This window comes from Lepisosteus oculatus, chromosome 8, assembly GCF_040954835.1.
Source record: "Lepisosteus oculatus isolate fLepOcu1 chromosome 8, fLepOcu1.hap2, whole genome shotgun sequence".
Classification (NCBI taxonomy): Eukaryota; Metazoa; Chordata; class Actinopteri; order Semionotiformes; family Lepisosteidae; genus Lepisosteus; species Lepisosteus oculatus.
Genome location: NC_090703.1, coordinates 24,541,977 through 24,567,703, shown reverse-complemented (window position 1 = coordinate 24,567,703; position 25,727 = coordinate 24,541,977). Strand labels below are relative to the sequence as shown.

The 25,727-nt window shown below is 37.9% G+C and overlaps 1 protein-coding gene across 18 annotated transcripts in view; it reads right to left on the bottom strand.

Annotated features, from left to right (window-relative positions):
* The window catches only part of fut8 (fucosyltransferase 8), a 435,504-nt gene that overhangs the window by 261,983 nt on the left and 147,794 nt on the right, over positions 1–25,727 (bottom strand). For 5 of the 18 annotated variants that reach the window (XM_069192936.1, XM_069192938.1, XM_069192934.1 and 2 more), the window contains one exon: positions 19,328–19,382. The exons of 11 other annotated variants lie outside the window; for them this stretch is intronic. The gene's annotated coding sequence lies outside the window, so the exon portion shown is untranslated. Of the gene's footprint in view, positions 1–19,327; positions 19,383–24,028; positions 24,104–25,727 lie in introns of all 18 variants that reach the window. 2 more of the 18 variants (XM_015351244.2, XM_015351249.2) reach the window with 2 other exon arrangements.

Genomic DNA, 25,727 nt, shown 5'->3' with positions numbered 1-25,727 from the left:
GCCTTCTTCTCAAAAGAAATCCAGGAATCAGACGTCAGAAATCAAGATTATCCTTAAACATACATCACCTTCCCCCTCTCTCAATGAAATAGTAATTTTTTTAGAAGCTCCCCATTTATTTACAGATTTAAGCTTTTCACACCTCTTCCTTTGTTTCAGACTTTTTCTCACGTGCTCTGTGGCCATTCTCACCTGCTGTGTCTTTGGTCCGGTTGTGCTTTATATCTCTCTTACTTTCCTCTCTCTCCTTCACACCTGAAGCAAATTTAACAGTGTGTAATGTGTCTTTGCTTTTTTCTTCCTTTTTAGAGTGGAAAGGAAGTGAAAGCTTTCTTGAAAGCAAATTATATTAACTCTTCATATCATACAGAATCAGCATAATTAGTATCATTTATGAAGAACTACAATTAGTGGACAACAAATGGAAACACCTGAGTAAATAAGGGACAAAAAATAAGGGACTTTAAGTAAACTGAAAGCAAAGGCTTCCATAAAGGGGTGGTTCATGCATGAATCAAGCAAATAATATCCCGGCATGCTTAGGGTCATGTATAAAACTGCTTGACAAGCCTGCATGCCTACAATTATGGTTGGCATGGCTTCACAAAAAAAACTCAGTGATTCTCAAGGATAGGTTATTTTGTTTGTTTGGCAGGAGCTTCAGTGACCAAGACCGACCAAACTACTGATGTTTCAGAGTAACAGTGTCTAAGGAGACGTCAGCATGGAAATCAGGGGGAGAAGGTATCATCAGGAAAGGTTAACAGTGTACAGTAGTGCATTCTCCAGCATCATGACATATATGCATTAAAACTTAAGGCAAAACTCAGAAGCACACACAGATTAATAGACTACAAATATTAATCTGCGGGCCAATTTAATTAATAAAAGTCCACTACAAACTCCACAGAAGGGGATAACATAGTTGAATATAGTACACAAACAGCTCATCAGACAGCCAATGCACATTTACAAGTCCAGTGGCGCAAAGAGCACAGCTATGGACTTCCAAGCAATGGAGAAATGTTATCTGATCAGATGAATCATTCTTCACCATTTTTTTCGACAACAGATGAGTGTGCATTTGGCACCAGTCTAAATACCTCTACAACCCTGAATCCTTGGTTCCAATAGTTAAGTGTTCTTATGGTTGTGTAATATTTGACCTTGCCTTCTAAGTGAATTATGTTATTCATTGATAGTACTGAGCAATTGTTTTCATCCCTTTCTACAGCATTTTTTTCCTGCCAGCTGTGGTGTGTCCCAAGATGACAATGTGCCAATATCCACAGAGCACACGTGGTCACACTATGGTTTACTGAGCATGAAACTTATGACTTTCATACTTCCAGGCCTTCTCAGTCACCGAACCTGAAAGCAATCAAACATTTGCTGTATATAGATATTCTGAAATGACATCTCTGTATGCCCATATTTATAAACCAGTACAGGTTGTTGCCAGAACTGTCCATGTTCAGCATTAAGGACTCTGTCTGCCCCAGTCTAAGGCACTCCAGGCATAATTCAAAGTAACCTTAAACATTATGCAGTGTTATAACTCATCTTTTTGTATTCATGGTGTGAAATTACATGGGACATGTTCAGTGTAGAGGCAGAGCCCTTGTCTAAGGGTGACGTATTGCCTTGACAACCACAGCTGAGGTGGTTAATTTTGGATGAACCACAGCTGTGGGAATCGTTTAAGAACATGCTGAACAAATCCCTACAGGGACCAGCAAGGAGGACCTCAATCCTGAGTTAGCTGCAACCGAGAAAGGATATGGGAGGCTAGCTCTCCTATATGTGAGGCTCAGCTATGAAAGAGAGATGGGTCGAAGCAGGACCGAAGCAGATGTAAGACGCTGCTGGTGCAACTTTAGCTTAGTGCGCGTCTACCTAGAGAGATAGACAAAAAAAAAGGCAGTTTCAGGGCTGCAACTGCCACAGCCCCCATGAAGGGACAACATTAGAGCAACAGTCCTGGAGGGGATTATACAAAAAGAGCGTTTAAGAGCTTTATTCTTTCATTTTTTTCTCCTCTCCTGTCCTGCTGTGAGTATTCACCGGGACTGGCTGAGTCTTAAGGCTGCACTCTTTTTTACTCCAGTCTAGACTCCGCTGTTAAAAGCAGCTCCTTTTAGTGTAGTCTGGATACCGCTGTTCAAAGTGGTTATGTTTTCTATTCCAATCTGAACCTTTTGGTTCAGTCTGGATCTTACTGTTCAAAGCATTTTTTGTCTATTCTTTTTTCTAGTCCAGTCTGGACGCCGTTGTCAAAAGCGTCTCTTTTTCTAGTCCAGTCTGGACCTCACTGTCCCAAGTGGCTTTTTCTTTTTCTTTTTAAACCTTCCAAGCTGACCTCATGCCAGTGCCTCTCCCCCTCAAACGGGACATCGACTTTTACTGGCATTTGCTGCAGCTCCTACAAACTCGCATTGTCACAGTGGGCTTTTCCTGATGAGTTTGTAAAGTGTCCACAATAACTGAGGCAGATCTCACCACACAAAACAAATTTAAAAAAAAACTACATATTTTTAAACTTGAGAGAAGAGTCTCATGAGCCATCCAGTTCAGCCATATACAAGCATCTTATCAGCCTGGTGTCACTTAAGTCAGTGTTGGTATCAAATACTTTTTAAAAAATAAATTGACAAACACATCCAGTGAATAGTAAGGTAAACCTTTTTAAAGTTCACTCAATATCATCTGCTTTTGGTGTGCATTTTAGGTTCCCTCTTCCTTCACCTTTACCTACATTTTTGGGATCCTTTTGATTGGGGAGTGAAAGCTAACAACTGATCAAAGGCCAAATAATGCCATACAGAACTACAACTGGTTAAGTGCATGACTAAGCCTGCTTGATTGTGTTGGTTCTCCAGCCTGTGGTGTGATATCAAATGACAAGACTGCAAGCCTGGGAGTTACTAAGGATACAGGGGAAGCCCAGGGGAGTTTATATCACCCTGGGATCAGGGCAGCTCTGGGGTCAATGCACTACAGCAAGCTGGAACTGAACAATGTGTAGATAATTAAGAGTGTTAGAATTGGCTCAGACAGTAGGCCTGTCCTAGTGATTCACCACAAATCATACTGACCAGTTTTAATCATTCAAGCCCAAGCTGTTTAACAGCTCAACAGAGATATGACAAGCTTTGAAAAAGCTGCCACATTGGACATAAAGAATGATACAAGAAAGACAAAGATGTCAAGTGCATGCCAAGCGAAAAAGGAACTGAACCAGTTAACTTTTTTTATTACACCATCATACTGTCCAAAATTAAATCAGCATTTTCATTTCATGCAGGTAAAACTGGCTGTCCTGGTAGAGCCTTGAATTACAGTTGCCCTCTTGCCTGCATTACAGCAGCTTCGAAGGTGAGAAATTCTCAAATGCTCAAATGCACACTAGCACATTTCACACACTGTTCTTCTTGACATAATCAAAATGATCATTAGACAATTGTTTTTAGACAATTATCTTAAAGAAAACTAGATGATAGAAAAATCAAGTGCACTACAATGAGTCAAATGGATTAATTTATTCATGACCTATTTTTGTGTTCTCATAACCTGTTGACTATTGCTTTTGATCTTTTTGCACTGCAGAAAAAAAGACATCTCACAATTACATAATTCATCAGCACACTGCTGTTATTCACATTCACAGCACTACCTAATTAATTTGAACAATACTCTGGAACTCAGTGTATACAAACGAATGTATTCTCCCTAGCTAAAATGCTGTTTGAACCTTAGTACTCACCTGAGGAAAAATGTGTGTATAAATTGTACATACGATCTGTGGTAACACTAAAGGTCTTTAACAAGTTACTCTGGAAAGTATAAATCATGAACTGCTTGCTACTATAGTATAGGCAGTCTTATAGTGGTGTTTATTTTGGTCCTCCAACCTTTGATTTAGCAGATAGACAGGTTCAACAATTAATCAATCCACTGCCTAAGACAGACAGATCAATTATATAGTAGGCAGATGCACGTATACAATATAAAATAATATATAATACATAATTATTATACATTAATAAATGCACACAGGTTCCTTCAAAGAGAGTATATATTTATTTTATTTTACATGAATCCACCTAATCTTCAATGACTTCATACAAAAGCAGGTCACAGCACTTCATAGGAAAAAATGATAATAAATCACTTAGGATCCTTTCCCCTGGAATTAGAAATCTAGGCAGACTATCACTTGCTGAATTATACAAGCTTTAATGTGAGCATGCACAAATGATGACACAGAATGCACCTAACTGACGTTTTTGTTTTGTTGATTATTTTTCAGGGCCATGCTCCAGACTTGAAAATGCATTTCGTGTCAGTACAAGCTGTCTTTAATAGGTAAGTAGTTGTGTTATTCCTCCACACAGGAACTGAATTGACTGCTCCATTTGCATCCAAGAACAGGCACTCATGGCACAGCAATAAGTGCTTCTGAAATATCACTTTAGCTCTGTAATTGGCAAAACAGAGGCAAAGTGAAGACAAATATTTAGAAGGAGAAATCAATTGTAAATTACGCTTGCATGCTGTCAAATAATGTTAGTGTCTTTTTGCTATGTGGAAGCAATGGCTGCAGCTGCCAAACTCTAGACAATTAGTGTATTCTCCTCAGTGGTCTGGTAACAAATACTAAAAACCATGAACATGTAGCTGAGAATGATTAAAACACTGGCACCAAGTTAGTTTATAACCAATTTAAAAGGCTACTTAGCCATTTGTCTTCTATAAAATCTTTTCTATAAAAATTGTGTATTGGTCTGGCACTTCCATTCAGGCAGGATGGAAATTCTAAACTGAAATACACTGACTAGGAAGCGATGAAAAATGTTCTGCCACTTTCAGTCACCTGGCCAGTTGGGACAAGACAAATGATCAGTTGATTTATAACCGGGAAGATGTGATTTTCACAGGGTTCTGCAACTGAAATTTGGGGACAGAAGGAAGATAAATTTCATGGGGAGAAGGAGTTGAGTGGGAACAAATGACTGATAAACCCGAAGATACAATAAAGTTAGTTTTGATTTAGTTTTGACAGAAACATGTAGTTTTTCAGTAAAGAGATATTTTTGAGTTTGAATAAATAAAGAACACCAGTTTCTCCCTTAAAGAAGTTATTGTGTGTGTGTTTTCCCGAGTTCTATTTAAAAAATCACTACTACAGCACAACAACCCTGTTCTGTCCCAGTACTTAAAAAATCCATCCATCCATTTTCTAATTGCCTTATCCAATACAGGAGCCTATCCTGGCAAGAAACGGGTACAAGTTGGGATATTCAATTTTATCTGTGAGAGGAAAGTGAAAAATTAAAAAAAAACCTGCCAATATGCACATAGCCACTGGAAAAGAAGCATCAACAGGCAGCTTTTTTTACCCTGAGCTATGAAACCAGTGAGTGACATCACGCAAGGGTGTCCCATTACTTTTTTTATAAAGATGCTCTACATCACAGAAGTGCAGACTTGGAGAAAAGGCTTAGGGTTCAATGTGAGAATTGGGACACGGATTAACTGTCCTTTCTATAAACCCAGTGTAGTCTAAAAATAAACTACACAAATAGTAGAAAATACAAATAGCAGAAGGCCAACCAGCTACTTTGTTTTGCTCATTTGTTTTCCTGTAGCATACTGATCCATGGGCTTCAGTCCAGGCGACATTTGTAACTCTATGAGCATAGAACTACCACTTCAGTTCTGTCCAGAACCCACTTGAGTTGGCTGAAGATAAGTGTTTGGGTGAACAGTACCAGCTCCTGTAAGGATCTTGAATATCTGAATCACACTCATAGGATATGTGACATACTTTTATAGTCTGATTTGTATCTGGTTGTTCTTTTTTTCTCAAATACCGCTAAATCACTTTATCACTGGAAACTCTTTGTAGTTTTTTTCTAACTAAAAATCTAAAACAAATATCTGGACAACTCAAGAATCTGCAGATTTTTAAGGAAATCACTTTACAATATATATCCCCTTTCTTTGCATTAGACAAAAGATTGAATTTTAAACACCTTTCAGTGATGGAAAAGCCACTTAATGGTCTGAATTGTTTTAATCACTTTAATCAACTTCCTTTTCTCTTTTACTTTTTTTGTATTAGGATGTTCACTGTTGTAGTACACCAAGGTATGGAATATGCAGTTCTGGATTCCCTTCAGTAACACTTTAGTATTCTGATCCAATGTGCCAAGACTGGTGGAGCTAACTCGTGTAAGTTTTGATTTAGTGCAACACATATTTCTGACTCGATCGCTGAACATCCTTGAGCTGCATGTGAGAGATTTGTCATCAATATGAAACCTGTCAGTGAGGTGAAAACCACCACCTCAAAGATCTGTATTTTATCCTGTCAGGGGATGAGTTAGTCTTAAGAAAAGTACTGCACTCTCAATGTAAACAGATAGTGGTAGCCCACTGAATACTAAATGACTCTCTCCAAGACCTGTAAATATATGCTTTCCCATTTGCAATTTATACCGAAATGTAACCAGACAGCTTATCATTTATTGAATTATTCCGACACTGATGTGAATCGTCCACTTAGATTTACTGCCCTGTCACTGATACTGCTAAATGCACAAATGTCTTCCTCACAACTGGCTACAAATTATGCAAATATTTATCAGCATTTATGGCTGTCTTAATTTGACAAGAGCACACAAGTCTTAAATGGTTTTATTTGCAAAATGTTAATTACTCAGACAAGGATTGGAATAATGGACTTGTTAGCATGTTCAGCCCTGGAATTCATTAAGCAAGAACCCAATTCCCCTTTCTCTTCTGGTTAACTCTGTTTGCATTTGGTCTGACACAGTCATGGAGCAGAATTTTAATGTAGCTCACATCAAATGTGTTTTCTCCACTTTCAAGACACTAATGACCTAGTAAGAAAATAGACTATATTCATACAACATTTTTTTGAGTACATCAAGTTCATCTTTCTTTTTGGGAAAAAACAAAGTAAAAACCCTCACCCAAAATGAAAGGAATAACCAAAAGTTTATCTTAAATCAACACTGACTAAACTGTCACTTTTACAACTACATTATACTGTTTATCGTTTTCTAATTTAAAAAAAAGGGCAGCTGTCAGAAGCTTAGCCTGTTTAAAGACACTCTTTGTGATTCAGACACCGTAGGTTCAAGCCTTGTTTTTGTTGTTAATACCTGAATGTAACTAGGATTTCCTATGCAGCGGCACACTACTAGCAACACTGTCAGAAGTGGGGTTGGGATTAGTGGCCATGCTGACTTTGGCAACTGGCAATTCCAAATTTCTCAAAACAAATAACAGAAAATGTTGTTTATATTTTAGTTCAGAACTTCTAGTCATTATTGCCTATTTAGAATTGATTAACTGAATCAAACTGATTCGATTTGATTCAACTGATTTGAACTGATTAGAATTCACCACAGGCTCCATTATATTAGCAGGGGAGACATGGGAGACATAAAGACCGCACATGCTTTTCTCCAGAATATCCAGGCCATCCACCTTGTATTTCCCCAGGCAGCAGAAGGACACAGGCAACACTGCAAACACACATGTGCCCAGCAATTCACGAGACAGCTGTTGTGTAGACAAGACTCTAGCGTAGGACACCCTGGTCAACTCTAACCTGCCTGAAAATTATATCCCACTATCTGGAGAATCCCAGTCACAAGCAGCTAATGGCTTCAGTCATTATGTAAAGCATTAATCAGAATGGCTTTGCACTCAGCAATATTTTCCTTGCAAAATGTCACTGCAGTTGTTCCACTCTAACTGTTACTCTGCAATACACTTTCAAGTCACTAGAGATAGTGTGAATTGCCTGTATTTAATAGTTAATAGTGTTTATTCTGCATATTTTTAGAAATACTTTAAATTAATTTTTAATGACAAAATAAATTGTTAATGATACAGAGAAAATTCTAGAATTGTATTTCACCATACACTTTTGAAATTTCAAAACACTATTATTTATATTTACAGATAAGAGAGAAGGGTAAATTTCCTTTTATCAGTAAGAAATTCTACAATATGTTTAATGAGTTCTATATTTACAGTGCTGACAAAACTCAAATAAATATGTACATTCTACAGTTTTACCATGATAGCTTTCTTGAATCAAAACCATTCTTTATGTAAATATACAATTATGTTATACTGTAGAAACAAAATTCATGTCTCCTGGAAAAAATATGAATTAAACAAACAATGAGTAATTAAACTGGGAGTGCCTTCCAAATTTCTCAGGTCAGTTATTAAATCTTGGAAACAAAATAAATTCATTCACTTTAAAATGTAAAAAAATACAAATGTGGAATTAAGCACAACATTGTGAACCATGTTGTCGCAAACTCGCATTCGAATTGCAACATGATTTGTCCCTTCCTGCTCACTAGTCTCAGTAATTACTAATGTAATGTGATGTACGAGCGAGTAAAGACAGGTTGTGCAGCAGACATTTTACAGCAGAAATGTTCCAACGTGATCAGCATGCAGAGTTAACAAGTAAGCAGTATTTGTTGGCAAAACCGTCCGAAATCGAAAGCAATATTTCTGTTGGATTTAAATAGATGTATTCACAAGCCAGCTTGTTTACAATGTCATAAAGCCAGAAGTTTTGTTAGCTCCTTCTGAATCCCAGAACATGGCTCTAAGCATACCTGGAAATTTAGTCTATTTTGTGGTGTAAATTGGAGGTTTTATAAGTTACTGTGTACATTTTACTTTTGTTGTGGTTTGAAATGCACTCATCAATGCTGATTCTCTCTAACTCCAAAATATGAATATAGCCTTGCAGTTCCCCTTTAAGGTACAGGTGAAAACATAAGTGAACCATCGATTAATGGAATTGTAGGTGATTAAATAATGAGGTAAATCTTTTGGAAAACCACACCCTATATAATGATCAGAAACATTGTGAGTGGATCAAATGTGTGGAAAAAAGTAATGCCATGATCATAATCTCTGAAGACATCAGAAAAAGAGTTCTTGCTGCTCATCAGTCCAGAAAGAGTTACAAGATCATTTCTAAGGATTAAGAGCTCCACCAATCCACCACCAGAGAGATTTGTCAGAGTCTACAAATAGAGAAAGTTCAAAACCATATTCACTCTACCGTGGAGCGGCCGTCCTACCAAAAGCATTCCAAGAACAAACTAGAAAATCATTAAGGAAGTGAAGAAAAGTTCAAAAGAAACCCGGTAACATCCACAAAATTTCAGACCATTCTCACCTTGGCTAAAGTGACTGTTTATGACTCAGCTATAAGAAAATGACTGAACAGCAATGGCGTTCATTGAAGGATAGTAAGGAGAAAACCACCGCTCTTCAAACAGATCATCAAGTTCACCCAACACCACATACTGTACAGCTGTGAGAAAAAGTTTGTAAACTCTTAGGAATTATATGGATTTTTTGCATGAATGGCTTCTAAACTGTGATCTGATCTTCATCTAATAAGATCATAATGATAAAGACTTATTTAACAAACAACATACGCAAAAGTTTACGTTGCCATATCTTTATTGAAGAAGTGGTTTAAACAATCTAGGTAATTTAAGGAAAAAGTATGTGAACCTCTAGGATAATGACATCTTGAAAAGAGGGTAACTGGCGTCAGGTATTCCAATCAAGGAGTCAGGTGTTCCAATCAATTCAGGTGAGTGTTTGACCTGCGCTGTCAAATAAAACAATTACACAATTTTAGATACCTGCTCTTCACAACAGAATTCTGTTGAAGTCTATATGGTCTAATCATCTGTAACTCAACTGTAGATGATCCACAAGGATCCTGGAACAATATTATCTGTACAGATAAATCAAAAACAGAAGTCTTTGGGCCCCAATTAGAAATGTTATGTCTGGCAGATACAAAACACTGCTTTCAAAGAAGAATCCCAAATGAAAAACAATGTGGTTCACATACTTTGTCACATATGGATACTGCATGTTGAATCATTTGAGGATAAATCATTGTTGAAAGTATCATGGTTTGTGTCATTTGTCTCATCGGGTTACCTTTATGTATTATTAGGACTTAGATTATTACATTTTAGATTTCACATATGTGAAATATGTGAACTGTTTTGTAAACTTCATATATCTTTCATCAGATTCTGAAGTCCCTTCAATATTTTCATAAAATTCACAATGTACCAGAAGATGAGGCTCATCAAAAGCATTAGAAGACCATCTGTACTGTTGTACAGTATGTTATGTGTTACGTAAAACTTTTCTGTGAGAGCAGATTTTTTTAATAAATTTATTTCAGATGATGGTTAAAATATTATTTCTTATTTGTTAAGTTTTAAACATTTATAAATGGCTGATATGTCTAGGAAATTATTTATACTAATATTGTAAGCAGGGACTAATATATGGTTAGGATAAATGCATTAAATAGTAAAATTATTATACTACATATCAAAGTGACATTTTGTCTTGTGCTAAAGTTACACAGCAAACAGTAAAGTAAAATGACTGTTGGCTCATTTATTTACAATTATTTTCTCATGGGGGCTACTCCTCTTTATTCCCAGTTATGCATTCACTGCATTTGCCTGAAACTGTCAAATCAGAAAGCTGTTATTAGAGGTCAAAATGGCATCCGGCAACCCATCCTTTTCCTCAGCCAAGCATTTGGCTCCATCAGCTTGCTGTGAAGGTTTCTTGAAGGTTTCTTGAAGTGAAATGTATACTATATTACCCAGACACTGTATTAATCTGGCAGTTCCTCCAAACCAAGCAGGCAAGCAAGAAGGAAGCTTGTTAGTGATGTAATGTTGAGGCTAACTGTGACTTTGAAAATGCTAAAAAGTTCAAAGGCTGAGATTATTTTATTTCTTCTTTTTCTCAAGATTAGACTACTGCAATTCCTTGTTCACTGGTTCATTGAACAAACTACTACAGAAATCAGAGTATGCACAGATCAGTACTCATCACGTGCTCACAAAGACCAAATTAACATATTTCTCCTGTACTTAAAAACCTTCACTGGCTACCAGTCTCTTACAGGATAGACTGTGTACCTTCAAGAGTTATGATTGCCACATGTCCCAGCTTGCTCACTGGTCCTAGGGTCTTTAACATTCCAAGAACTTCACATCATATGGTAGGGGACAGAACTTTTTCAGCACCAGTATCTCATTTTTTAAATAGTCTTACCATATTAAAAATGCAGCTTCTGTTGAAGTTTTAAATCTGATTTATAAACATATGTGTTTTTGGTGACCTTTTAATGTATAATTTTATTGTATATTCAGTACACAGTACTGTTTTTTATTGTATATATAGTGCCTTGAGATTTATCCTTACTTTGCTCCATCTGCACTTTTCTTTGAGTAAGCCCTGTATTGAAAGGAGTTATATAAAAATAAAATTTATTGACTGGTTGGTTGATTGACGATTAAGATGTGAGAAAATGTGTAGAAGTCAACAATATCCCAGTCATTTGATAATGCTGGCCTGTACGGCAGAATGGAAAACACATTTCAAATCCTGCATAGGATTTGCAACAAAGCATTTAAGTGATAGTGCAAACATTTAGCAAATGAGTTTGTGGTCAGACAACATTTTGTCCAAATTGCATTATTTGCAATTATATGTGATGCAGACCAAACAAAGTCAACATTGTCAAGACAGGTGAGAACATACTGAAGATGGAGCAAAGCACTGGTAAATCTTTAAAAAATTAGCTTTCAGCAGAACAATGACTAAAAGCACAACCCCAAGCTTCACTGGAGTGGCTTAATAAGAAAGTGAATGTCCTTGAGAGGTCCAGTCAGAATGCTGACTTGAATTCTATGTACAATAGAAAGACTTATAGAAAGAATGTAGAAAAGAAAGAAAGACTTGAAATCTGCTGTGCATTAGTGATTCCCAAGCCACTTGAGAGGACATGACCAACTTTGCAGAGACAAAAGGACAATAATCTCACCAAATTGGTCTGCAAAGAAAGTAGAGACTTACCCAGAAAGACCTGATGCTTTAAATGTTTACATTGAGCATTCACATTTTGAATAAAATATAAAGTTTGTACCACAGAGTATGTATCATTTTGTAATTTTACAAAATTCGTATACTGTGGAAAGGGCCTGAATACATTTGTAAGACTCTGTAACTATGAAATTCATGGGGAATAATATTTTATTGAGTCCTGCTACTGATTGTAGAATCATAGAATCACAACAAGCTGTAGCTACCGCTTCTGGATATTGTGGTACAATGCATTATTTAAACATGCTTATACCATTAGCCATTAAAGCCAGTAATGTACACTCCACAGGGTCAAAGAATTTAAATTCTGGCTCCTAATTAATTGTGATATTCAAGCAGAAACAATACAGCAGCAAACTTAGGTTTGCATTAAAATGTCTGCTAATGTGGCATAGGATAAATCCTATGTGGAATAAAAGGCTGAACTCCCTTCATTTGCTTGTCTATGGACAGCATGTTTGCTCCATTGTACTTTTTGGACAATCAGTCTGTATAAACCTATGCACATTTTGCACATATTTTTATTGTTTTTACAGTGACTATGATCATCACATTTTGCACACACCTATGTATTTATTTTTTATTTATTTAGTTTATATTTATTTTGTTGTCTTTTGTTTTATAACTATTGTTATAACTGATGTCTGTTTTTGCTTGCCTTGGGCTGGACTGCTGTGACACATCAATTTCCCTATGGGATTAATAAAGTCTTATCTATCTAACATAGTGATAAAAACAAAACACCACATTGCATAATCGCAATGTTTTTTTTCTGAACCAATTCATTTTATTTTTTTCAAAGACATAACAAAAACGATATAATATCAACATCCCCATTATATGTAGAACTGCCTCCACCAAATTCAATTTCATAGGACCACTAAAACAGGATCAGAAATCAGTGATAGAAACTATGGATCAACTATTCTCTGTGAAAAAAAATTAAGTGAATAATTTGATAATCATAATTTTTAGAAACCAGGAACTTAATTTCTCTGTATTATGTAAATCCCTCTTCCAAACAGTAACAAATGCTTAAGGCTTGCACGAAAACTAAAAAACACAAAACATGGAAACCAGTCTCTTATATTTTTGGGTGCATAGCAATCGTCATCCACTAGGGAACACCAAAGATGTAAGTGCAAACAAAATGAGGAACAAGGAAGTTAATATTGAAAGCAAATACATTCAATGTTAAAATATTTGCTAGAATATGAATCTCTGTTTATTTCTCTAAAGTGGAGAAGAGAAAGATAGTTTGGATGTAAGAAGCCTGTGATTAAGAAGAACAGGAGAATAGGAATGGCAATGTCTTCTGAGAATTTGTGAATCTTTTTACTAAATGGCAAATTGTCATTAAGTATATACAGGTAATTATAGGTCCAAAGCACCATTTCTTAGGGAAATACATATCATTAAAATCCTGTCGTTTATATAGAGAGACCACACTTTCTACAGGTGGGTATGAAACAGGAGTGGCCATATTAAATGAAACAAAGCTCTCAAAAGAAAGGACTACAATAATTAAAACAATTTTAAGTCTGGCAGTGGTAAGCCACCTGTAGATCTCTCAAGCTACAGAGTGACAGATTTGATACACAGTCAATTCCCTTTCCATTTGAATTTAATTTTAAATATCAAGTCTATCCTGACACCCTAAAAGTGAAGAAAGAGGAATTGGAACTAAAAAGCTTCAACTGAGGAAGTACATTCCTTTTTTTGAAGTTTATTGTGATAGCATGTAACAAAGAGAAAATCTCAACACCAAGGTACCGGAAGTGTTTCATCAGCAGTACAACCAGCTTTCTCCAAAGCAAAATTAAAGGCAGTAATGTATGCTTATTCTAATTTATTTAATACTCCAACAAAGCACCCCCAAAAAAATGGTAAGCAGATGAGGCAGGAACTAGGAGATATTATTTACTGTACATATAATGTGCCATCAGCAATAGTGAAATTCAAAGCTGATACTGCAAAATGGAAATAGAAACAGAAATACTGGATTGATAGACTAAAACATATCCAAGCAAACAGGGGCCAGATTGCCTAATGGCCAACCAGAAAAAAGCCCTTTTAATTAAAAAAAGTGAATGTCGTCCAGTGGAGAACTTTGAAAACTAACATCAGGGCATGGCCTTTGTAAAATCAAGCCCCAATTATTCTATATGCTCTCTACACACCAGCTTTATGAATGTTGTCACAATATGCCCAATCCTCCAGCAAGGTTACTATACATTCTGAACTTTTCTGCATGGGTATTCAATACCTCTATCTACTCCTCTTTCTTAACCTGAAATCAGTTACCATTTTAAGTGCTGAATAGTTGCTGTCTGGACATTTAAGTCCACATCTATTACAGCCATAAATGAGCTCAACTTTGCCCATCTTAGTTTTTACTGCATCTGCAGCTGCTGCTAAATTGATCTTTACATCAGATCAGCTATTTAAACTAGATGAGAAGAATTCATGTTCTTCTTAACTGGGGAGCAACAAGCAAAGAATCAGCCTAGAATCAAGACAATTATGCCAAGAGGAGTAACACAAATAGATGAAAATATCTAGATGTCAACAGGAGCTATAACCCTGAATTTCCATCTTCTCATTCCAATTACAATTTGCCATGCATTGCATGAATTCAATCAAGAATTTAATTTTTTCCAACACCCCATCTAAAATCCACAGAAGTTCACAACGATGCAGAGATCTATCTCAAAGCGATTTCACAGATTACAGAGTTGAAATATACCCATGCAAATGTAGAAACCATGAGCTAAATTGGCCAGCCAGCAGCCATATCACCCTGCAACTCACAACTGGCAACCCACTGAAGCTAAGCAGGTGTGAGCCTGGTCAGTACCTGGATGGGAGACCTCCTGGGAAAAACTAAGGTTGCTGCTGGAAGAGGTGTTAGTGGGGCCAGCAGGGGGCGCTCACCCTGTGGTCCACGTGGGTCCTAATGCCCCAGTATAGTGATGGGGACACTATACTGTAAAAAGGTGCCGTCCTTCGGATGAGACGTAAAACCGAGGTCCTGACTCTCTGTGGTCGTTAAAAATCCCAGGGCGTTTCTCGAAAAGAGTAGGGGTGTAACCCCGGCGTCCTGGCCAAATTTCCCATTGGCCTTAACCAATCATGGCCTCCTAATAATCCCCATCTATGAATTGGCTTCATTACTCTCTGCTCTCCTCCCCACTAATAGCTGATGTGTGGTGAGCGTTCTGGCGCACTATGGCTGCCGTCGCATCATCCAGGTGGAGGGGTGGAGGGGAGACCCCATTACCTGTAAAGCGCTTTGAGTGGAGTGTCCAGAAAAGCGCTATATAAGTGTAAGCAATTATTATTATTATTATTATTATTAATAATTAAATACAGGAACTGATGTGATGATTTGATTTGATGATCTGTTTGTATTTTAGTATTTTTATTAAATATATAGTCAAACCTTTTGTCCTACTTCATGCCAGATTGAACTGATGACAATTTAAAGTAAGAATACTGTTTTATTGTTGTTTTGTTTAGACTAGAAAATGAACAGTATTCACTACAAATCATTTCAAAATAGAGCTTCTAAAAACCTGATTCACTTATTGTCTAATGAAATAATTGTGGAAAGTCAAAATCTTGCTAAACAGAGGAATGTTTTCATCCACTGACATACTGTATGGGCCTGTGCATCACAGGTTATTACCTGATGTTTCCAAGTTATCATCATTAAGCCTTTACACTTTTTCTGTTTTATTTCATTTAACAGAAAAATCAAATCAAACGTCACTGAACTTGTTCAGCAGCAGCAGGTTCCCATTTAGATTAACCGAATACCAGGGTTCTTAATCCCTGGGGGGTCACAAAATAGGTAACAGATAGAATCAACCAATCATTAACACACGCACTGGAGTGGTAAACAGAACACTTATGCAGCTTCAGGGTGGTTACACATCAAAGGACAATAACGGAAGCAAACAATTAACTATTACATACATCTGCATGGTTAAGACAATTTACATTAGCAGGGTGGCTTAGTGATTAGTCTGGGAACACACAGACTATCCCACGGCTACAACTCCCAGCGTTCTCTACGGTGCGCCGGTGAGGGCGCTATATTAATTTTTATTGGGTGGGCCTCGATTGCATTTATATTTGTATCACTTTTTTCTTTTGTGCAAGATAGTTGTGATTAGCCTAGCAATGGATTGTTTTTAATAGGTGGCACTGGAAGAGTGAGAGCTAAAGATAATGTGAAGAAATGCACAGCAGAAGACTCAGAACAGAAAAAAACTAAGAAAATGAGAAGATAGGATGAGTTTTTTTAAATGAAAGCTAAGAGGAGCTAATCTACTCTCCAAAAAGCCACCACTGTGAACCAGAAGGCACTACAGGCATCTTTCGTCATAGTTAACTGGATTTCCAAAACTGGAAAGCCACACACGTTTAGTGAGATGTTTTTCTTACCGTGCGCTAAGGAAACGGTTTCCATCCTGTGTGGGAAAAGCACTGCAGAGCAGCTAGTATTGATACCAGTGTCAAATGATACCGTGTCTAACAGCATTGGGCATATGGCAAGAGACATGGAAGAGGAGGTGATCGCTAAGATAAAATCTAGTGAGTATTTTTCTTCACAACTTAACGAGACCACTGATGTCTCCAGAGATGCACAAATGCTTGTTTACACCAGATTTTTTGAAGAGGGAGATATTAATGAGGATTTTTGTTCTGTCATCCTCTTACTGAGCATGCCCCTGGCGATCATCTTTTATCATATGAGCATGAAATTGACTGGAACAAGTATGTGGGAATCTGCTCAGATGGTGAACGAGCTATGACTGGCAAACACAGTGGTCTAGTCACGAAAGTACAGGGCATTACTCCGTTCGTTTTGTGGACGCATTGTATGATTCGTAGACAAGCCTTCGTGGCTAAGAAAATGCCCCTGAACTCAAACAAGTAATTGATTAAGCTGTTTGTACTGTAAATTCCATCAAGGCTAGTGCAACAGGTACACGACTTTTAAAGATTATTCCAAAATTAATGCATAGGATGACTGGAGAGGCAGCCTTTTACTACTATGCACCCAAACTGTTGAATAGTATTCCTAAACGCATATTAGAGAGGCTGGCTCTGTGGATATTTTTAAACGGCAGCTCAAAACGTATTTTTTTTACTCTAGCTTTTACTTGACTTTTCTTATATAAATGTAAGTGTTATTTGTATTGTTTGTGCACGGTTCTTTTAATGTGTTGTTGTTGTTTATTTTAAGTTGCTTAAAGTTTAACTTTTTTTTGCAACAAGCACTTTGAGTTGCAACAAATTGTCTGAAATGTGCTATATAAATACAAATATTATTGTTATCATTATTAAGCGAATAGGCTTACAATTTATACAACTTACTGTATACAGTACAACTTACACATTTATACAACCGGTCGCACTCTCAAAAAGATTAAGAACCCCTGGCCTAATACATGTGAACAAACACAGTTGTACTTGCATAGAGGCTCTAACAAGCTGAATGTGGCACTCCCTGCAGTTTGTTGCTGCTAAATAAATATTTGATTTTCCTGCACAAATATGTCTCTTCCCTCTCTCCTCGGATTTCGGATTGATCCCCTGTCAGATGGCTTACTGTAACTGACGTTGCCCTGGAGCACTCGCTTCACCAATCAGGCTGCCCAGCTCTGCACTCTGTGTGACACAGAGGTCCAGGAGGACTCACCCAGAGTCCAGCCACAGGCTCTGTTTGCTCAAGTTATCAATGAAGTAGCCCATACTGGCCCCATGCCTGCACTTCTTGTTTGTCCCAAGCAAACAACTGTAAACCACACAGCAAATACGAAAGTTGGAATCCTCTTGTAATGTCTCTAAAAGTAAACAATAACTGACAGCTGGTTAGGATACAGCAGATATAATATCATGATGGGGTGGGCAGGGGTTACTTCATCAACTGAATTAAGGAGGAGCTTTAGGAGGAAGGCCAGTTTGTACAAGGCCAAAGTAGAGCAGGTGTCCCACAACACCAGGGTTAAAAACCTTACTCTTCAAAACAGTGCCATATGTCCTAGAATGACAAAGTAATCAGGACCTCATTTTAACATTTCAACAAAGAGCAAGGAACTTTGTGAAACACGGTTTCTCTAGTGATTATATTTGGACTTCAGTTTGGAAACTCCTCTATAGGTAAAATCACCTACCACCTACTGGAGCACCCACACCATTTGCAGGATCCTATTAATCCTTAGAGGTCTTCCATCTTAATACTGACCAGGACCATGTTTGATTAGCTTCTCAAATCTCATGACATCAGGCTACAAATGAGTATGAATTATAGAATAGCAAATCACTGCTCCTGGCATGGTCTACCTTTTACCAATTACATTCTTTGTGATAATATTATTGTACATTACAGTATGGTAGCCAGGCATAGTACAGGATACCATGATAATGCTAAACATGCCCATACATATCATTTAGTCAAGGCTGAATCTACTGTAAATACAGAAAGCAAAATGTCTTGACAGTAACCCTTATGGAACAAGATCAGAACAGGTCTCATATAATTTTTGCTACTGTGCAATAACCATTAGAAAGGATGATGAACAATCTTATGAATTGTGGTTTCGTGTTGGTTACCAAAAGAAATGAATTGGCATTTCAATATTTAAAAAATTGCTGTAAACTATTATTCATGTATTTGGTTCAACTCCAAAATTATAATCATAAATATTTGACAACCTGCATCTCATCCATTTCTTCATCTATATTTCCAAGTTTCTAGAAAACCTAGAAATCTAGCACAAATGCTTGCAAAACATTCAGGAAAATGTTTACTGAATACATAAAAATATAATATATCAAAATGTGGGCAGCAGGTGGTGCAGTGGTTAGTTCTGCTGCCTTGAAGCACTGGGTCCCTGGGTTTGAATCCTGGGGTGTGCTATCAGCATGGAGTTTGCATGTGCTTCCAGTGTTCATGTTTCCACTAGGTACTCTGGTTTTGTCCCTCAGTCAAAAGACCTACTGGTAGGTTAATTGACTTCTGGGAAAATTAGCCCTGGTGTGAGTGTAGGCGTTTCTGTGTGTGTCTAGCGATGGACTGGTGTACCAGGTGCATTCTGCCCTAGACCTGTTGCTTGCCAGTAGAGGCTCTGGCTCTCTGTGACTGTGACTCTCTACTGGCTAAATTGGTTAGAAAATTGAGGGCTGGATAACAAAATGTACTAATAGTTTCCTCGCTTGTACCTCTGCTGGAGGTACAGTTAACATGGGCTGGTTAAGCAAGAGATTTTTTACACTGTAAAAATACATCTTAGCAAAGTTCACTTACCTTGTGATAACTCTCCCAAGGTTCAAGATTTGTAGTTAGGAAGTAGGCTTTCTATCTGCAAAAAAAGCAGTTTCAGTTTCAAATACAATGAGAGTATTTGAAATTGAAAGATGAACTGAGAGCAAAGCTTGCTTTCCAACGGGACATCAAGAACTGCAATGTGCTAGCGTTTATCGAAATTTGGCTTGACCCGTCTGTTCCGGAGTCTGCTATACTCCTGGGAGGATTTTCTATTCACCGTCAGGACAGAACTTTGGACTCAGGTAAGAGCAAAGGCGGCGTGGTATGCTTCATGGTAAACAATTTTTGGTGCACAGACGTATTTCAACATAATGCTCAACATAATGCTCTACACATCTTGAACATCTGACAATAAAATGTTATGATTTCTATCTACCGAGGGAGTTCATATTGGTAGTTCTCACAGTGGTGTATATTCTGCCACAGGTAAATTTCACAAGGGCACTGGATGAATTACACGGTCACCTTAACAGACATGAGAATACATATCCTGAGCGGGCATTCATCGGATTTCAACGGTGTGAACTTGAAGAAAACAATGCCTCATTTATATCAACACATCAACTGCCCGACACACGGAACAAACACGTTGGATAAGTATAAACACGTTTACACGAACTTCCGGGATGGTTACAAAGCCCTCCCCTGACTTCCTTTCGGCAAATCTGATTACGCCTCCATACTGCTACTTCCCATTTACAATCAGAAGCTTAAACAGGAGAGGTCAGTGTTATGAACCATTCAACATTGCTCGGATAAATCGGATTTTATATTAAGTCACTTTTTTGCTACCACTGAGTGGCAGATCTTCTGCAAAGCTGCCGAAAATAATATCAGTCTGCATGTGGACTATGTTACTGGCTACATCAATAAATACATTGAAGACATGGTTCCCAAATTGTTCGCAAATACCCAAATCAAAAATCGTGGGTAAATGGCGAGATACACGCCAAACTTAAAGCTAGGACAGCCGCTTTCATTTCTGGCAATATGGATAGATACAAAAATGCAGATATGACCTCAGGAAAGCCATCAAAATAGCTAAATACAAGTACAGAGTTAAATTAGAGTCATATTATCACGGCTCCAACATATGGAACATGTGGAGTATACATGTATACGCACCATTACAGACTACACAAAATGCAACCCAGCTATATCACAAAACAGTCTGCCTCACTTCCTGATGAGCTCAACTCATTCTATGCTCGGTTTGAGGTCAGTAACACAGATCCAGCCAGGAGGATTCCAGAAATCCAGGGTGAACATCCACTGATCATATCCAGAGTACATGTGCGTAAAGTTTTTAAAAAAAACAATCCACACAAGGCTCCTGGTCCTGATGCTATCCCTGGCCGTGTTCTGAAGGCATGTGCAGACCAGCTGGCAGATGTCTTCTTGGACATATTCAATCTTTCTCTAGCTCAGTCTATAGTTCCTTCCTGCTTTAAGAAAACCACCCTTTTCCTAAGAAACCCAGAGTCAGCTGCATGAACGACTACCGCCCCGTCGCACTCACATCAATTATCATGAAGTGCTTCAAGCGGCTGGTCAAAGCATACATCACCTCCTCACTGCCTGACACCGTAGAACCACTGCAATTTGCTTATCGCCAGAACAGGTCAACAGAGGATGCTATTACCACTGCCCTCCATACTGCCCTCTCACACCTGGATAAGAATGGAACATATGTGAGAATGCCGTTTGTTGATTACAGCTCAGCATTCAATACCATAGTGCCCTCGAAGCTCGTTATCAAGCTCCAGGACCTGGGACTGAACACCTCCCTTTGAAACTGGATCCTGGACTTCTTGACAGAACGTCCGCAGGTGGTGAGGGTCTCTAAACACTGGAGCCCCCAAGGCTGTGTGCTTACCCCTGTCCTCTACTCCTTATTTACCCATGATTGTGTCACCAGGCATAACTCAAATTCCATTTTTGTGATCAGGTCGATGACTGTTGTATAGTCCGCAAACTTAGATGATGAAAAGTCTGCATACAGGGAGGACGTTGAAACCCTGGCAGAATGGTGTCAGGAGAACAACCTCTCTGTGAACATCAGTAACACAAAGGAGATGATTGTGGATTATAGGAAACATCAGGGAGGAGGTCACAAACCTATCTATATCAATAGGACTGCAGTGGAGAGGGTCAGCAATTTTAAGTTCCTGGAAGTAAACATCACAGAGGACTTAACCTGGACCCACCAATATCTTTGTCAAAACAGCATGGCAGCACCTATTCTTTCTCCGCAGGCTAAAGAAGTCCGGCATGCCATCACATATCCAGGCCAGCTTCTACAGGTGCACTATTGAGAGCAACCTGACTGGTTGCATCACTGCCTTGTATGGGAACTGCTCCACCCAAGATCGCAAAGTACTGGAGAGGGTGGTGAAGTCAGCGGAGCTCATTACCGGCTGTGAGCTACCAAACATCCAGGATATCTACTCAGCTAGATGTTTTAAGAAGACCAGGTCCATTCTCAAGGACCCCAGTCTTCCCAGTCATAAACTGTTTTCTTTCTTACCATAAGGTAAACGGTATCGAAGCATTCGGTCAAAGTCCAAAAGATTACGGAACAGCTTCTACCTCCAGGCAATCAGAACAATAAATTCCTTCAGCGTGTATCCATCACCCGTAATGGATACATGAACATACAGTTTTCATTTTATTCGGCATACTTGGACATAATGTATTGCATACACCCTGGACACATAGCAGCTCTATGCTATAAGAGTTTATCTTATTCAATTTCTATTGCACTATTATCTATCATTATGTAACCTTCTTTTGTTACTTTAATTTTGTTATTTTTATCCCCCCCCCCCCCCCACAGAGCTCATTGAAAAGTAATTTCATTGCCAGCAACTACTGCTGCATGCTGTATTGTTGTGCATTTGATAAATAAACTTTGATTTAAATTCAAACTTTGGAAATAAAAAAAAGTAAAAGCTTTATAAGATTATGTTAATTCACTGAGAGAGTTACAATGCTAACAGACGAGTTACTTTACTAGTCAAAACCTCTCTGTAATAATTTGACAAGATCTGTATTCCATTTCTTATAAATGTGACAAGGAAAAGAAGGACAGAAAATGATCCTCATAAACCTTCCAAAATTATGTTTACACATCATAGATATGAACTGTAGCTTGCAAGTTCATTGAAGGGGATGGGGGGTCCTACAATATTTGCAGCTCTATCAGTTCCCAGCAGACGGGTTCACAGTTTTTACTTTGTAGGTAAAGTTAGCAAATTTATACAATACCAGATAATAATCAAAATTGATTGGTTTTCTCTTAGTCCTATGAACAAGCCTTATGTTAGAACCACCAGTTCTACTTAACTAGTCTAAGTGAATATTAAAAACAAATTCTGGGCCCAGTTTGCCGGACACTGTCAGTTTCAGTCTGTCAGGAACACCAAGCAGCAGTACTACACTGGCCAGACTCCAGCAGCATTGGTTGTACCTCATTCAGAAAGGGCTTTACTTGGCTGTGATGTGCATCATTTCTCCATTCAATTCTTACTCTGCTGTAGCCGCTATGTAAGGTATTTACATATTTACACATTTGAAGTGAAAAAATGTACAGATTGTACCTAGGAAGCAGTATTAGATCCTCCAGTGCTGGTATAAGTATTATGAAGGTGACCTATTGTTAAAGGAAAAGTGTGGTCATACAGTAGGATTTCTGTAAACTGTTGTCAAGTAATTGAAAAAAATGTTTTCTTCTAAAGAATGGTATGTTAAAGGCTTCTTCATCTTGGAGATTTACTTCTGTTCCCTGATGTTTCATAAGAAATCTAATCTGTCATTGATTTTTTGAATTCCCGTTCACATGAAAGGGCAACACCTAATGACCCATCAACACCACTTCTAGCAGAAACTTAATTTTCCTTGGATAATAATGTTAATAACAGTTCAGACAGTTGCTGAAGCAACAGTAGTGAAAAAAGTACAGGTACTATTTTAATGCTTTTTATTATGGAGCTTCTGTAATGGATTGACTCAGAAATCTTTACCGTGGTTTTGTAGAGTGTATTAACATGGAATTGTGCAAAGATATAAAAAGTTTTACTACGGCAAATTGGTATTAAACACTAACTTCTCTATAAGAACATGGCATATCAAAATACAGCACGTTACCATACTTTGCTACAACATAGTAACTATAGTAACTTACTACAGTCAACTCAAAATTGTAACGCAAGTTAAGCAAATTGCTGTTTGAAGCTACAGTACATTGCAGCATAATCATGAAAGTGGAAAGTAAACCTATCTAAACAGATATGCATTGTAATCATTTACTTGTTTTGTCCACAGGAAAAATGGAAAGTTTTCAAAATATAAGAGAAATCTAGTCTATTTTTTATTCTTATTTTTTGTTGTTGAAATTGCCTATACTGGTAAATTTGATATGGAGAAAATGGTGTTCTAGTAAGTTATGATTTACTCCTTTACCAAAACAAAAGTGGATGACATTTATTAGGTTATTTGGCCACTTATAACAGCTGACCCTGGCACATATATGATATATATCCCAGCACTCTGTGGCTGAAGACATTTGACAGTGTTTTACTACAGATTAGTCATGGTTTACAGAAGTTAGAAGATTATCAAAGTACAGAGAACTAGTCTCCTACCATATCTTACAATTATTTCTGGCTGAATAATACTGACCTTGTATTGCCTCTTTACTGTTGGCAGTTTCTGAATGCAGCTGAGTTTCCAGCATGTACCGAGCATGTCAGAAGCCTGGCAGAGAAAATAGTGGCTTTAGGTACAGCCTTTAATTTTGTTAAGAATCGGCCTCTTGAGCAATTCCTTCAATCAGAAAACGAGCAAATTAAGAAAATCAATTTAATCAAATCAGAATTATCCTTAACTAAGGCTTAGAAATACAGAAGATATTGTTTGGGGGAAAAAAAAGATTTCCATACTGGGGTTGAGCAGTTTGGAACTTGAGAGACTTAGATTCACTAATATTCGGGATTAATTGAAGACTATAAGAATTAGTAAAAAAGGAAAGAAGCCCGAATTAAGATATTTTTAAAGGAGCCGGCACACTCTGCTGACCTTCCCTTTCAAGTCACAATCTAGTGATTACCGACGGATGGATACCAGCTCAAAAAAAGCTGATGTAACCATCATCAAAATAAGTGTTAAACCCTCAAAGCAATGTCTGGCAAACCCTAGGCAAGTTTTTCACTTTTGCTTTCACCATGCTTTCAATGAGCTTTACTACACTTTGCTTTCACTAAAGTATCCTAGAACAAACTTTTATAAAGAATGTATTTTCTGTCATATGGCATGTCACGGTGGCATGTACTGCCACAAGGGTACAGCTATTCCACTAATGGAATTTCTATCTACTGTAATTTTCTTCCATATACTTCTCATGCTTGTGTTCTATTTCCCAAGACTGTTTTAAAGAGACTGTCATTTCACAATGCAATACTTTTGAAGCCTTATTGGTTGCTAGACAACCCTGTAATACGAGTTTTCTATTTGACAAGGCATAAATTGGAAAGTGGGTTTTGGAGAGGGGGTGGGTATTGGCAAGTTGGTCTTGGTCTGTCTTGCCTAGTAAACAATCCAGCATAGGGCACCATCTAATAAACTACAACCCTTCACCCTGCATGAACATTGAACCTCTAACCTAACAAAGAAGCTCTTTAATAAGACCTCTGAGCTGTGCTGAGACTGGGATAAATCTCAAGAGACAGATCTGTCTCCATTGTTATGTTTCTGTGAAACTAGCATGCTGCTCTTATTATTGGTATCATAAAAAGCTACACAACACAGAGTTGGGGCCAAAAGGGTCAGACAGTCTTTGGGATTAGAAAGGATCTGCTACTGCTGAGGGAACCACAGGAATCACCAGAAAGTTTGATTTCATTCAACTCTGCATTTTAGAAATTGCCCTTCATTACAGCAGTTTAATCCAGTGACCAGGTGCTCATGGACAATAGGTGATGCAATGGATAGAGTTAAAAAGGAATTCAATTAAATAAGCAAGCCTTTAATGGCCCAAAAAAACAAATGAAACTCCCCCTTTCATCTCTCAAACAACATTCTTCAAACTATAGCCACAGTCAAGGTTCCTAAACACAACTGAAACATAAAGGACTAGAGCTATGTCATCTTTAGAGCTGTATGGAAACTGCCTCAGCTGGCAAGCTGACTAATTGTTTAGTCGAAGAAAACTCGCCCTTCTTCATCAAAAACAGTATGTTGGGGCACACTTGCCTCATTAATGGACTGTGTGTAGTGGAGTCCATTAATGAAGCAGATGGCTCACAGCGTACTGTCTGTTGTTTATAAGTTTCCCCAATGAGTTTATTGACCCAGCCAAACCACACTGACCAGGAAGGCTGGT